Genomic DNA, 14,356 nt, shown 5'->3' on the forward strand with positions numbered 1-14,356 from the left:
GGCAACTCGTTTTTGGCTGGACTACACCCAGACTTCAAGCGACATCCACCCCTGTGGCCAAAGTCGCCTCACTGTGTTTGTGGACTGAGGGGTGGCCACAGGAGGATCCCGACACCGGATCAGCATCTTCAGCATCCTTGAGCATGAACAGCATCCTCTAGCCTTTGCAGCAGGACCACTCCATTGAAGACTAAGATGGTTCGTCCATAAAACCTGGAACTGGACTGAAGACTGCTTTGACTGCAAGGCAACTGTTCAACTCGACCTTATAGGTCGCTGTGACTGTCTCCCTACCGGAGCTGATCACCACATTCACTCATTGTGGCTAATCCTAAACCACTAGCTGTGGTAGATTAGAATGATTTATTGCTATCACTAAAAAGCCGCCAGCTACCCAGGACTGAGCTAAGGTTTTACAAACAAGCCTGATTTCTCGGAGCAGTCAGCAACCCATTACTGAGCTAAGGTTTTACAAACAAACCTAACTGGACACAGTGAGGTCGCACAACAACACAATATAATAACCTTTTTTTGTTGGAGCAGTGCGGGGAGTTAACTCCCACGTAGCCCAGCTGGCTCCTTTAACTGCTGGCACGGAATGCATACCCCTCCCTAGAAATAATGATATGATCTTGGTCAACCCCAGAGGCTTGACCCTTCCCAGGAGAACTCAAAGAAATCACGGTGAAGACCCACATGCTCTGTTTTCTAATCCAGGGGTAAAAGGTAAAATCTTTGGAGGCATAACTTGGCCCCGTGGGATCAATTTTGACATTCTTGGGCTCATTTTACTCCTGGTGAAGAGACGAGCCCTAGTCAAAAGGCGCATTTTCAGAAGGCCTCATGACCTAAAAAGGAGCACGCAGGTTGAACTGGCTCCCTGCACCAGCCTTTCTCCTTTTCCTGGTCTCCGATACACCTCTCCTCTTGCTGGGCACAGAGGTCCAGATCTTCCCACAACTTGTTCTTAAGGGATATAAAGGACCCAGCCTCACTGTTCCTGGAGAGACCCACTGGTCCTGACAACTCCAACAATAATTCTCCATTGTGCAAGGGTTTTTAAAGGGGGCCTCCGCTCCACCCCTAGCTGAAATCAATAACAGAAACTTTTCCACCAAAACTTCAGAGGGGAGCTCCCTCCTGTTTTGGGTCCACTTGTCTGGGCGGCTTCTTTTGTTGAGTGGGCCTGGGCTGTCCCAAACCTGGTACAGTGTGACAGCTAATTAACAGATGCAGTTTTTCTTCCACATGCCTTCCTCCTCAGGAGCAGGGCGAAGCACTGTTAATTACTCCTTTTGAGTGGCGAGGCCTTTTTATCCCTCTGCTGGGAGGAAGAATAATTAACTTGGCCCAGCAGGGTGACGAAAGGCCTGGACACAGATTCTAAGCTGAGCCAGAGAAATATGGAAATTGTACACAACTCATAAAGTGTACTTGGGACCTGTGTATTCAAACTGGGTGTCCATGTTTCACCCCAGTGTCATACCTTATAGGACTATGTAGGCCTAAGGGAGGCAAAACTACACTGTAAGGCAGATTTCCCCCTTGGTGTATTATACAGTGCCACTGCAGACAAACTTTGGCTTGGAATGCAGGGTCTTCCCACCCATCATTCGCTTAGTCAATCAACACCAGGATTTGAGGTGTCCACTAATACAAGCACAAATCAGCCATGCCCATTCCACTGTCATATGTAGATTGCTTAGACATGGATTTCAATGCATGTGGTTTGATTTACCTATAAGAAAGAAGGCGTCCTGACCATCAAGTCTTTAAACCAGTCCTGGGTAGTTACTAGTGGAACGTTTTGGAAAGGCATAGAGGAATCATGCCAGGGCAATTATTTGTAAAGAGTCACTCCGCCAAGGATGTAAAGAGGAAGCTTAACCCATCTGCTGAGATCTCCCTTTCTCTCGGCAAACAGTGGGGTAAGATTAAGATTCCATGCGAGTCTCGAATCCAAGGCAATGTGCAAACCTAAATATAGAAAGCTAACTCTGCATTTTGGAAAACTGCCAATCTATATTTTTCCTCTCGCCTGGTGGGACTAGGAGAGATTTGGACCACTTAGCGTTGAGGCCACAGGCTCCACCATAGACATCAGGCATCTAGATCAGTCATGGACCTGTGACCTCTGGGCAGGTCAAGAATAGGAGGATATCATCTGCATAAAATGGAATATGGTCCTCTAAGTCGTCGGCCCATTGGAAGCCCCCGACCAGAGCGCTGCTTCTGGTCCACACTGCCAATGGCTTCATTGGGAGGGCAAAAAGGGCCCGGGATACCCTGTCTGGTCTTCTGAAAATCAGGAATGGAGGAAATAAAAATAGCATTCACATTCACTTGTGCTTGGGGCTGGGTGTAAAGGGCCTTAACATAAGTCATTAAGCAAGGTCCAAATCCCATAGTTGTCAGCACCACATTTAAGGAACGACCAATCAAAGAAGTCAAATCCTGCAATAAAAATTGTAAATTAAAAAGGTGCAATGAGAACAGGTATGGAAACTCATTTTTTGTGATTTACATTGAATTTAAAAAGCAAATCTTATTGGTGCAAAGAAAATGTACTATTACTTTTGAAATATTGTAAAATTAAGACAATTTAAACACAAAGGGATGAATAAAAAAAAGGAAAAAGAATATAAAGAAAATATTTTCACAGTGAAAAAGAGACAAAGGCTATAGTGGGGTGACCAACTAACCTATGCTGTATGCGGTTTTGAGTGAAAGCAAAATGTGAATGAAATTGGACAGACCAATGGACAAAGAAGGCAGACCCAAAGCGCACCTTTAAATATGTATGTATCTCTAGGGGTTGTTTTTTGTTAGATCAGGCCTGTGAGTCAGCTTTAGTTGCATCACCAAACTATTGTTTTCCCTAAAAAATATCCATAGTTTACATACACAGTATAATTTACCTGTTGGCTTCTTTCACTTTGAATGAAAGCTAGTTACTAAAGTTCAGATCCCCCTAAATAGTTATTTTCTCTTTAGCCACAAAGCTGGTTCAAAATTAACATATTAACTTCAAATGTGGGCTATTCCTTTTGCCAGTTCTCCTTTATAATGGTATGTTGTAAAGGTTTAAATTGACAGCCTAACATTGTAGCTACCTGTGATGTCAGTACTTGGTTACATGAGTACTTGGTTAGGTGGCAATTAATACTTTTTATGAAAAAAAAATATGTTATTGATAAATCAGGTATAAAGTCCATGACATATAAATAGACAAAAAGAAGTATTTTAGAAATAAAACATTACATCTTGATTTATCTTACTGGAGGTACAAAAAAGGTGCGCCACAGATAGGCAAAACATTTTTTCTTCATCAATAACAACTACTATAAAGAGACTCAAAATCGCCAAAAGAATTCAAAAGTCCCATATTGTATAACCAGAGAAAAATAATCATTATGACATTTCCTCTTAATTCATTTTTATGACCTTACAAAAAGTGTTGTCAGAAAAATGAAACACACAATCATTCATCTAGTACTTCCTCCCTGGGAGAATTCCAGTTTCCCTTAATTTTCTTCAATGCACCCACCCTTTGAGCATACTCCTCCTCCAATTTCCTAACACGATCCTTTTCGTTACCCAGATTTCAAATGTGGGAGAGACAGGGATTTCCACTTTTGGATAATTAGCGGCTTCGCAACCAAAGACCCAATGAAAAAGTACTGTTGTAGTTTTAGTTGCCTATTAGAGGGCGGGATTCCTGCAAGTCTGGTTCAATGTAAACTTGTAGCTTTTCGCCCAAGAAGGCAATAATTTTATTCCAAAAACTGAATAGCTTGGGACATAAAAACCCCACATGCACCCAGTCCCCTTGCGAATGCCCGCAACTGAAACACTTACCAGAGTAGGTCGGAAACATTTGCTGCAGACGATATGGGGAATAGTAAAGAGCCCACTTAGAGTAGAAAGCCATACACTTAAAATGTCCTCCTTGTACGATCTTGTGGGCTATATGATTGAATCTGCCGCAACTAGCTAAATACATTTTCCCCTCTACATATTGCGAAATCGAGATGAATGCCATGAGAGCAGTCGACTCACTCAACATGCAATACTCAATACCAGTTTCCGAGCCCCATCAGTTTATTTGAAAAATAAGCTTTGCTGATATGTTCTTTAGCAGTGCTAGATGCTTGAATATAGGCCCGAAGATTATAATGTACCTTAAGATGGGAGAATGCAAGGTCAGGTGAAATATTAGCATTATCCGCCTCCACCTGTTCCCAGGTTTTTTTCCGCCCAGCTAGTACAAATTTGCCAAAATTATGACATCCTGCCTTTGCCCATTTTTTGGACAGTGCTACGTTGCAGGGGTAAGGCTATTAGCCCTCATTCCTTCAATGGCATCTGGGGATGCAGCAGAGGGAACTGGTATTCTTCTTGGAGTTGTACAAACGTTACTGCTTGCAGAAACCTATATCAGGAGCGCTTGGGCAGCTTCGGGAATTTTTAACAAGGCTGGTAGCTGAATCCCAGACTCGATAAGCATTTTCTGCAAATAAAAGCAGCTTGAAGAGGTATTTTCTGCAGCTGCACGACTTAACCAATCAAGAAAAGCAGCTTGATAATAGTTCCTCATATGGGGAAGTGGTAGACCAACATCTTCAACAGAGAGCTGAATCGTAGTAAGCTTGGTGCGGCATTTCTTCCCTTGCCATAAGAAGTAACAACATTTGATCTACCTCTGTAAAAAAAAAAAAAAAAAAAAAAAAAAAAGAAGAAGACTACCTAACTGTGATAAAAATATTTGAGTAAACAAAAATAAACAGTGGAAGAATCGAAATTTTAATTACCACTACCCGCCCGTTGATAGATAACAGTAAATTGCACCAGCTAGTTAAAATTGCACATGCCTTACTTAGGATGGCGGCATAGTTTAATTTAAACAAATCTAGGAAATCATGAGAAATTAAGATTTTCGGGTATCTTATGGGGCGAGTAGCCGAAAAGTGCTGCTGTGTATCTATGGGTAGAATTGAGGTGGAGCAGTGGTATAGAAGCACTTCAGGTATGGCCCGACTGACCTTATAGCCCCCAATATCTGAAAAAGATTGTACTTTAGTAAAAGTGTTATGGACATTGCGGGCTAAATAAAGAATGATGTATCGGCGAATAATTGTAATTTCGGGGCGCCAGGGAGTGGCAGCCTAATCTTGAGGTCTTGCCGGAGGGCTGTCACCAAATGCTCTCCAAAAGAGAACAAGCATTTGCAATGCAAAAGGTCTTGCATTTGCGAGAGTTTGAGCTATTGGCATTGTAAATGACAATGGCTTTTATTTATGTGTTTTGAAGATCTGCAAGCAGTGCGTAAACACGCACTTTGTACTTATAGTCATTATTTGAAAAGCAAGACTGGCAGTAAAAGAGGCACAGTTACTGCCAGCCTTGCTTCTCAAGCAAGGACTATAAGTACAAAGTAAGGGTTTACGCACCGCTTGCAGGTTTTCAAAACACATAAATAAAAGCCATTGTCATTTACAATGCCAATAGCTCAAACTCTCGCAAACGCACGATCTCATGCATTGCAAATGCTTGTTTCTTTTTCACTGCACATAGTAGGTAGGTCCTGGCCCTCTTAGAGCAGAAGCTACTATTCACTGTCACAAAGATCTCGAGGCCCAAGAGGCACATGTGTGATATTTGTGGGCTGTGGACCAAAAACTAATGTTTGAAGAGGAAGCTCTATATCTCAAAGTCACAGAAATCACGACAGACCACTGAGACTGCCCTGGAATAAGACTGTGCCCTTGGGCACGAGACGTGCATTTTATGTGGCTGGTTAGGTTTGTGATACTTTCAATAAAAATTGGCTGAAGTCGATCATTAATGAATTAACGACTCCTGTCAATGTCTTTATGCTGTGAAAATACCGGATGTGGCTATACGTGTTGAATATTTTTTTATTTTTTTGTTATAAATCTTTTTTATTTTGTTAAACAGTCTCGACATACAAGTACAACATTACAGAATAGACTTAAGAGTTACAGTGAAATAAGTTACATAGAGTACAGCGATTCATTTATATTGGAAGTCATGGGGATGGGGAGCCATCATCATCGGCTACGCGGGGAGGGGTACATATCCCGCCTCGGTATGTATTCCAGGGGGACCAAGTCTTAGACCATTTACGAGGGCAACCACGGGCGATATATACTGTCTTTTCTCTTAACATACACCAGTCCAAATCCTTTTCCCAAGCCCTAACCGTGGGAGGATGTGGGGCACCCCAAAGCTGAGCAATATTTCTCTTGGCAATCATGCATTCAAGCGTTACCCAGTTCCTTGTAAAGGCAGTGAGGTCGGTGGGCTCCCAAATATTTAGGAGGCATCTGGGCGCCTCAGGTCTAATCTCCGCTCCCAGCACTTCACTCATGATTTTGTGGATATTGCGCCAGTACTCCTGTATGTGCTCACAGTGCCACAGTATGTGCATGATTGTGCCTATGTGTGTGCATTCCCTCCTACATGAGCCGTCTGTTGGGACCCCCATTCGGACCGTGTTGAATATTTTTTGTCCTACTCAGAATTTTTAAGGAACAAAAGTTGGAAGAAAAAAAAATTCAAAGCATTTAAGTCTGGCTTGGATTGAGAGTACTGACTGATTCTTTTTTTTTTAACTTTGAAAAAAGCCTGCAGCATTGAATAACAAAACGAAAATGATTGTTTTTGATATACAGTGCATCTTTGAAAAAACGAATTTAACACGTAAGAAGTCAGAATCATTTTGGAACCTAAGATAGTCCCTCGTGCATGGCAATGCAAGCTCCTCATAGGAGGTGGAATTATACACCAAGCAGCTAATAGCGTGTGGTGTTATGTTCTGTTGTGTTAAAGGGACTTTCAAATAGATTTGTTGGCACTAGATCCAATTAGAGTGTGATTTAGAAGTATCCTTTGCAGGCAGTACTTCATTATGTCACATTTGACATTGTGTGGTACAGCAAATCTGACATTGATGCGGTTGGCTATTCTGATGTGCATCTTGTTGCAAGGTAACATAAATGATAGGCTGTGGAGAAAGCAAGCATCAGTGGTTGCCAGGGGAATGATATAGGAGTGGAATGGAGAAGTAGGTCAAAACTTCTGATGTTGGGCCTGGTGTAGTCGCAACGGTTATAAGAAGAGAAGAACAAAAGTGTCCAGGATGCTTGCTATACTCCTGGTATTAGAAAACAAGGTCACAGACGTGAGACGGTCATAGACAGGGAAAGAAACACTGGCTCCGAGACACAGTTATTAGAAGACACGGTCACAGACGTGAGACAGTCACAGACAGGAGAACAAAACACAGGCTGCAAGAAACAGGGATGAGAAGACAAGGTCACAGACAGGGAACAAAACACTGGCTCTCAGATACAGGTATTAGAAGACACGGTAACAGACGTGAGACGGTAAATGACAGGGGAACAAAACATTGGCTCCGAGATACAGGTATGAGAAGACGCAGGGTGCATTATTATTTGGACACCTATGTGTGTAACACAGAGATCACAGGAACGAACAATGACACGACTGACTCAATAAAAGCACAACCAATAACACCACCTGTGGGCGGCATGTCAGTGTATGCGGTGTGATTTGCAAATGTTAGGTGCTGATAGTATTGTGAATGTGTGGGGGCTTTAGCCAGCTCCCGTCCTCATCATGGCCCTTTCATCTCTCTCCACTGGGGTTGCTGATGTGCTGACTGCTGCTAAACTCATTGGAAATAATCCGCCTGCGATCATATGCCGATGACATTAGCGAGAAGCAATGCTGAAACAGGAGTATAAAAAGAGCCTTTAAAGTGTCCCCTGCAGTCCCTAGGGCACGGCAGCTTAGCATGCCGCTGCAGCCTGCCTCTCTGAGGAATAGCATTGCATGTAACTAGTTCTCTTTACAGCTTGCCTGGTGTATAATCATCAGAAAAGAAAGAAACATGTAACAACAAGCACATTGCTGCGCTTAGATGGGCGGCTGCGGGTTCGTGCGGGGCGAAGGGGATCGCCCTCCATTTCCCCTTCGGAAATATTATCGCGACACTGCCGAAAATAGAGAAAAATCTTTATTGAAAAGGGCCCAATAAGAAGAATTCCGTAAAGCTCATGAAACTGAGGCTTTTGCATTTCCAGGAAAACGGGCTCTGAATCAGCAGGTTTCAGAGACGGATCTTTATTAAAATCAAGCGCGCGGTGGGTGCGTGTGAGCGCGCGGTGGGAGAGTTTGAGGCAGGGAGGAGACGCCATGCACACGCACATCGCCTTCTCCATGCACGCACATGGTTTGTCTCCCTTCGCTCACCAAAGCCACAACAATAGAGTCTCGCCAAGCGAAACAGCGCATGCGCTGCGTTTGCTAGGCAAGACCTAAACACAGTACCGATGACATTGAACAACACTGAAGCGTGCCTCCGAGTACTGGGATGATTCCTGCTGCTTGGGAGTTGATCATGATTTTGACGACCGCCTTCGTATAAATATTACGCAGCAGCCCTATAGTTTGAAGGTAAATCCAAAATGCAGAAGGATCGCCAACAAGACTGCCCACTGTACACAGTGGAACGCCTTCTTGGCATCAAGCATAATTATCGCCGCTTCAAAGTTATTCGCTGAATAATACATCGATTGACTGCACAAGGAAGTTCGTATTTAATGATAGATCTTCCGGACAAAAAAACATTTTGGTCACAATGCACCACTGATGATACACTGGGGGCTAGCCTTAACGTCATGATTTTGGCAAAGAGGTTGTAGTCGGAGTTCAGAAGGCTTATAGAACAATACGAGCAGGGCTGTTCGAGGGAAGGTTGGAGGAGGGACAGTCTTTCTTGGGGAAACGGGCAATGACTGCCTCTGTGAATCCCTTTGGAATTTCACTTCCGGACAGGAATTTGTTAGATAAAACAACTAGGAAATCCACCAACTGTGCGGCAAATATCATATAAAAAACAGACGGTATGCCATTGTTGCTACATGTTTTGGCATTGGGAAGGAGTTTGATAGCGTCCTTGATTTCCATCGGCGTAATGGGAGCATCTATCGTTTCCCAAAATACATTATTATAAAAGGGAAGTTTGATTGGGGGCAAAAAAGCTTCAATCATACTATGCAAGGGATTGCTACTGGAGATATAGAGCTCAGCATAATGGTCTAAAAACACCCAGCCTGGCTGATCTATATCCGTCACGATGCAATTCTGCTTTACATCTAAGATGGCTTTGATGGCCCCCAGATTACGTTTCTTTCAAATAGACCACACTAAGAAGCGTCCAGCATGTTCCCTCTCCTCATAAAAGTTCTGGAAGCAGGGCCTCTGATTGATTAGGTCTCTAGAAGTAAAATAGTTTTTAAGACTCTGACTTGCCGCCACCAGATTGGGATTGGCATTGGATTCAGTTGTGTATAAACTAATGTCTGTTCTTTTGGCCTCTTCCAACTCTTGTTTCAGAGTGGTGATTTCCTCGCGTCTAGCTCTAATCATTTGGGCTGTATAGGAGATAGCTTCTCCCCGCATCAAGGATTTAAATGTACCCCAAACTGAATAGATAAGAGGCCGTGCCAGCATTTTTCTGTATAAATGTTATATTTAATCTTGCCTCCTTCACAAATAATAACAAAATGCATGTTGCAACTGAAAGCCTTAGTTAAAAAACATCGCTAATAAAACAGCTCCATAGGTGAATGCTCTTTAAATTGAAAATTGTTATTGCAGGAAAAAGTCGGGCATGCTTAGGTGACCACATTTTGTTTCTCCTTTTTATGAATGTGGCATTTGCGTGCAATAAAATTTTTGAAAAATGAGGCATCAGATTAGCTTGCCAGGGACAGATCCATTGGCTTTGACAATGCTGGTTTTCACTCACGAGGCTGGGAAACCAGATAAAATGAGTTTCTGGGCTAGACCGAAGAATCACTGCTAAAACCTTTTTTGCGCAAATGGAAAAAGAAATCCTGTTTCCTTTCTGGTCATCTATCAAATTTAAATTTTGCAATAGACTTCACAGCTTCACATGACGTCTTACTTTGTTGTCTTCTCGATGAAAGGTTTTTAGAAGATTTAAAAGTTTCTATGGGCTTTTATTTGAAAATATGAGGACACGTTTTAAAAAGACCCACACCTTTTAAATTAATATTTGGATGCTCGAAATAGCACAAAGAAACCAACTGAAGGTGCACTTGGGATTGCGCACTCACAGCATGGCTAGACCCAGTGCTTCACTCTTGTTTTTTCTTTTATTCCGTTTACCACAGTTTTGCCTTAATCTAGGTAACATCGACAGAAGTTCAACATGTCGAGAAACAGGTGTATCAGAGTGTTCACATTCGGTCACATTATTCAACACAGCTTCCGGGTCAACACGCCTTTGGCTTTCAATGCAGAAGTTTGTTGACTCGTCAGACACTGATTAACTTCTACCACACCCTTAACTGAAAACCACACAATGCAATTACCAAGGTTTTTAAGTTACTGGTTATACACTTGTCTGGTTTACAGGCAATGCTATGGCTAGTGTTTGCCTTGCACCCAACATCTTTAGAATGGAAATAAATAAATATTATATTACACTTAAATCATCGCTTTCCCTTTTTTGCCGAAAGTCGACCAGATTAAAGAACGTTTTTTGTAAATTCAAATCACTAGATCATCTAGGTCCATGCCCTTCAGCTATTGCTTTGAACTGCAACCATTAACACCTTGGACCACCCAAGAGAACACATTCATCATCACACGGCACCTGTTCCAATGCAATGCATGAACCTGACTCAGCAGCGCTACATTAAACTTAAAAAAACCAGGAAATATTTAAATGGCCCAATTAACAAAAAACTGCAGTTTTCTCCAAAGTAATACAGATATTTTCCAAGTTCAGCAGGTTGTACGTACAATAAAATTACAATAACCCAAATAGGCTTGTCTAAATTAATTGCATTATTGTCAGTCTATATATGTGGCTGGAGTAGAATCACAACGTTTAACTGGGCCCTGGTCCATTTTTGCTTCCAAGGAGCCTAGTTTTGATAGCACAAGGGTGTGGAATTTAATAAAATATCTACTGGTCCACGGGGCAGGTTGCTTCATAAATCTACTTGTCCTGTTACAAAATCCACTTGTCTTTTTTGTGCCATGTAATGCAGCGACAAATTATGGCAGCAATCTCATACAAGGAGCTCTGATATAGCCTCGCTGAATATGCCAGGGCTCAGTCCATAGAGGGGTTTGAATACTAGCAATTCCCTTATTTTGCCACCTTTCCGCACCTCTAAATACTGGGGCTGAAGGTTCCAGGGTTGGATTGCCCTTTTCGGTCTGTGCAAGCCTACGAACTTGCATCTTTTAAGGCTTTTCACCAACTCTTCTCTAATCTTTTCCCATACTGAGAAAGGTTGGAAATATACTGATAATAGCAGATCTAAAACGTCTTCCAGGGCTGGAAAAAAGTGGTTGTAGGGAAAGTGAACTTGCAAACACTTTAAAGATTTTCGCAAGAGCAAATCTACTCATGCATATTTGCTCATGCTAAAATGCAGTTCACAAATATTTTCTAGGAGCACTAATTCTTGGCCTACTTTTGTGAATTCTTGTGAATTCACGAAAGGCGTAAACCTGCACTTAATGCATAGACATATACCATGGGCGCACTTTTGCGAAGCTCTTTACAAATTGGGGCCCTAATTAGGTCTGGCGTTAACCATGACCTATTGTGTTTATTCAAATTCTGTCTCTGTCTCTTGGGTGGCTTCACTGTGAGTGACAGTATTCTGCTCTTTTACAAGGACCGTATTGGCACACAAAGTAGTTTTGTTCAGTGCCAGGAACTACTGTGGCAATGTGTGCTTTTTGAGACCAAAAACATTTTTTTCTTTTGCCAATGTTTGTTATAATGGTGAGGGCCCAGCAACTCCCACATCAATAAGGTTTTATAAAAAACATGCCAACACAAGACAAAACCGAAAGGCTGAGCCCCAATTTCAGACCTACTGGCTTTGCCAGTGCTTGTTTATTTTTGTTTCCCATAATCTTATTTAAACTGGTTACACTGATTCTCCATTACGAAAATGTTTGGTAAATACTAGTATACTTCAACACATTTTTCCAAATGATGCGCAGAAATGTTACTTAAAATGTTACAATAGTTATGAGAAATGTTACCACTGTCAGTAGTGCAGCCCGAGCTCACAACATTTAATTAGAGCGCTCACCCTAATAATAAAGGCTTTGCATTAATGAATCATAAATACAAGTTTGAACAGCATTAACCAATGGACACAAAGATTACCGTAACTGCAACCAATGCTCTTCCCTGATCCATATTGTATTACTGTAAACTGGTAGCCAAATGGACTGTGCTGTAGGGAGTTGGACCTACTTGATCCAAGGACAAAATACACAGGAAAACTTTTTGCCCTTGACCCCAAACATTATGTCCTGGGCATCTGTGCTAGGTAATTCAACATCCCTGCAGCACGTGGTGGAAGCATGATCTGCCTGTGGGAAGGTGCGGCTCTACAGAACTGAAGGAGGGGCCAATGTAATGCTTACATGACAGCTCAAAGCCAATAGAGAGCACCCCATTTACAGTGACCAACACATTTTGACCATACTATGACACAAATTGTGACCATTCCCTCAACCTGGTATAATCTTAACTCGGCCCTAGCAGAAAAATAGCTCAAAGTGGAGTGATGTGCCAGGTCGATGTAGTGGGCACTGTCATGAGAGCTGAGGTTGTGACATACATTGCTTTGAGAGTGCATAAATAAGGCTTCTTGCAATGTTATGATTTGTAGATATGTTAACCTGACATTAGAACTCTACTTAAGTCTTCGAAAGTCTCATTGTTAGACTGACACTAAAGAACCATGGCTGACATGTGAAAATGGGGTTTATTATAAAAATGCTTTTGAGTATGGTTCGATCTTCATTAATGTATGTTTTGTCGTGAAGCTTCCCTGGGAATCTAGAATTCCAAGATTTTTCCAGGCAACACCCCCGATTTCAGTCAGTGAAGCGTCCACAACCAGGCCCTTTTTTTTTAAAAAAAGGCACAATTTTTTCTTTTTAAATGGTTTTATTGGAAAAAATAAAAAAATAGAAACAGCAAAATCAAAAGCAAATCATAAGTACATATAAGATAAGTACAGAACCTGCATGACAAGCAGAATGCCTGGAGTTACAAATAAAAGTTTTGTCTACACATGGGTTTCATATAATAAGTATAAAATCGATAGTACAGTATCTTGCAGGGCATGATCTCAGCGTTTAAGAAAAAAATACACACAGGCATTAGATAACTAAGGAGTTGACATTTAAAAATAGGTTAACAGTGTACAATCAGCATTCAATAAGTTTTGACTGAATATATCAACCACAAATTACAACTGGTGAGGTGTATCCAGGAGACAAGCGTATTGATTTGCATCAAATAAATAATATTTGCTTTTATCTAGATATAAATCCAGTTAATTTCATAAAGGTCTCAACAGCCTCAAAGACTTGGATTCAGGATTGTATTTCCTCTGCACTACAAATGAAGCAAACTTAAGTTATCTTGGTGGATAGACGATCAGCACTTTTTCAGTCGTGGGTAATGTCTTGGTACTCAAGGTTAATAGTAAGGCTAGCAAAAGTATATCTAGAATGCACAGTCTTAGCAGAGGGGCTATTTGTAGACCCCAAAACCACCATTAAAAGCCTAAAAAGAATGTTGATGTTGAACACCTTTCTCTAGATATGATTGGGTACTGGCCATACTGGAGAAACAAATTTGCACTCAGAGCATATGACCCAAGTCCCATTCAGACACTAGACAATTTCATCATCTGCAAGAGAAGAGAAGATTCAGTCTAAACAAACTGCTTGGGGTCTAATATGCTCTGCGGATAGACCACATTCTACACTCTGAAAGGTTATTGTGATCTTAGCTCGGCTTATATATTTCTATATAGAATTCCACTGCTCATTTCATATTAGTTGTAATCCCAAGGCTATTCATAGGCCATCACACTTCCTTTTGGTTTCTAAGTTGAGATGACTGTCAAAGGGAGAAAGTCATTTATACATTTTGGATGCCTGATAACTGGAGAGTTTTTTGATGATCGTTGTTAAGTCAGGTAGTGGAAGCCAACCTACTTTAGTGATCAAGAGCTTTAATTTCAGAAAGTTACAGAAGTCAAAATTATGAGGGCCGGAATTTGATCAGACTTGTGTAAAACGTAAGGGAGAATCAAGGGAATCCAGGCCTCCAATATGAACAATATCTCTCTTTATCTAATGTTCCCAGTAAATAGTTTTCCCTTCCAATTTGATATGTTTTTATGACAACGAGAGGCCGTCATAGAATTGCATTCTCTAGTTGGAA

The 14,356-nt window shown here is 41.5% G+C and overlaps 1 protein-coding gene across 2 annotated transcripts in view; it reads right to left on the reverse strand.

Annotated features, from left to right (window-relative positions):
* The window catches only part of DYM (dymeclin), a 1,124,226-nt gene that overhangs the window by 1,064,687 nt on the left and 45,183 nt on the right, over positions 1-14,356 (reverse strand). The gene's annotated exons all lie outside the window — the stretch shown is intronic.

This window comes from Triturus cristatus, chromosome 2_1 (genome assembly GCF_964204655.1).
Source record: "Triturus cristatus chromosome 2_1, aTriCri1.1, whole genome shotgun sequence".
Lineage (NCBI taxonomy): Eukaryota > Metazoa > Chordata > Amphibia > Caudata > Salamandridae > Triturus > Triturus cristatus.